The sequence below is a fragment of the Phytophthora parasitica genome, assembly GCF_000247585.1.
Source record: "Phytophthora parasitica INRA-310 unplaced genomic scaffold supercont2.143, whole genome shotgun sequence".
Lineage (NCBI taxonomy): Eukaryota > Oomycota > Peronosporomycetes > Peronosporales > Peronosporaceae > Phytophthora > Phytophthora nicotianae.
Window position 1 is genome coordinate 51,215 of NW_008649129.1, and position 1,929 is coordinate 53,143.

Here is a 1,929-nt window from a genome sequence, read left to right on the forward strand (position 1 = left end):
CTCGTCGCGTGAACTACCTATCTGGCTGCCATCCCCCCACCTCACGGCTTCAACCGTAAGTGCTGCCTTGTCGGAGCCTTTATACACATATTTGTAAAGACACTTCACAGCCGTGATAGTTGTACAAACCTCCCCATTAAAGCGGCAATTATACTTCTGGGAGAAGTAGGGGTTGTAAGGTACGATCCACTTGTTCGCCGTAGCCTTATCATCCTTGCGACTTCAAGATTTTAGCACCCCTTCTGGCCGTCGTCAACGCCTGTAAACCGGATACCCATCAGCGCTTGCTCGTGTATTCTCCGCCAAAGGTTTGGGAAATCACTTTGAGCACTTTCCGTCTTTCATATAGACACACTGGGGTTTTTGGTGTCCACACGGACCATGCATCATGCACGCCACCACTGTCTTGTACAAATTGGGGTTGCTGGTCTCATCGGGGAACTCAGCCGATACCATCTGATAGATATTATCTCGTGTTCGTGGTTTGTCTTCGTCGGCCAGTATTATCAAGATATGAGCATGCGGGAGACCTCGCACGCCATAAATGCGAGCTTGGACGCTGCCGAGTACTCCTTCATCCAAATCATTTAACTGGGTGCGAAGTTTTAGTTGCCAAACCCGCGCAACTTTATCGGGGCGGTCTTTGGCAGTCTGGCCGTTAGGAATTTCGCTGACAATCTCCTCCCACTCAGGATTGCAAGTTATTGGTAAAAATATGTCCGGTCTTCCATACTCGCGAATAATCGCCATCGAGTCCTGATATAACTTGTACGTCTGCCGCGGGCCGCCGGTGAACGTCTCTGGGAGAATGATTTTCTTGTCTACGCGCTCTAAGAAATGCTGGTATGTAGTCCCATTTGATGTAGGATTCATTAAACGCTCGGGTTCTCGGTTATACTCTGATAGGAGACAATTGCCTTCGGTAACACGGTAGTTCATTCATATATGCGTCTGCAACGGCGGTGTAAAGATCCGCCGAAGCGTCTGTAGGTTGTCGGAGACCTACCGAAGAAATTCCTGCTCCATCTTTGCGCGTTGGTTCACACACCATTGTTGAAAAAGCCGACCACCTTGACGTAAGGCGGCCTCATCGTCTTTTTTCGGAAATAGTCGATACACAACAAACTCCCGCAAAGCCATCTTTGTTTTATTCCGGTACTCTTGTCCGTTGGCCTAGGTATCAGTACACGTCCAACCGCGCTCCCCCATCGGGAATAGCAACGGATAATGCAGCGGGTCGTACATCGAGTTGGTTTCAAAAATACGTTTAAGTCCGTGTGGCTTGGAGTACAACCGTAGATTCCGATACTTATTAAAAATTTCCATCCTCGACCATCACTGCGCCAACCTCGTTAACTAAAGGTACATTGGTAGTGCCCGATCTGCACTTGTTAGCATGTATATGGTAGGCCACGTTGACGTAGTCGTTGTCCTCTGTCATGTCCGTTCGAATTTTCTCTCCGTGGTTGAGATATTGATTGGAGAATGGGTTGTATGTAACCTACATCAGTTCGAGAGTTGTTAGCTTTTCATGATCGAGTTCCGCGAAAATCCCCTTTCGTCGCAACGCACGCTGCATAAGTCCTCATCTACTACATAGATCTGCGCGAATTTTGCAGGAAAAACTGCCCCGACCCGTGGTCCATGCAAAGTAGCAGAGAGACCAAGTAATGACCCAGTGCACCTTGAAATCTGTAGGTGTACACCCTTGCTGTTCTTGGACCGAGACATTCTCTCTGACACCTTCGACCCGACGGCGATCACTTCGAGTAACCCCGATAGAGGTAAATGCGGAGACTTGGTTGTACGCACGAATATACTTCCTGAACTCGCGACCCCCGTAATACTGCAGAAGAACCGGAGGAACTCGCTTCAAAGCCTGTAGCCGAACTCTGTCCGCGAGACAACAGGTCATTGAGATTCTTTCGG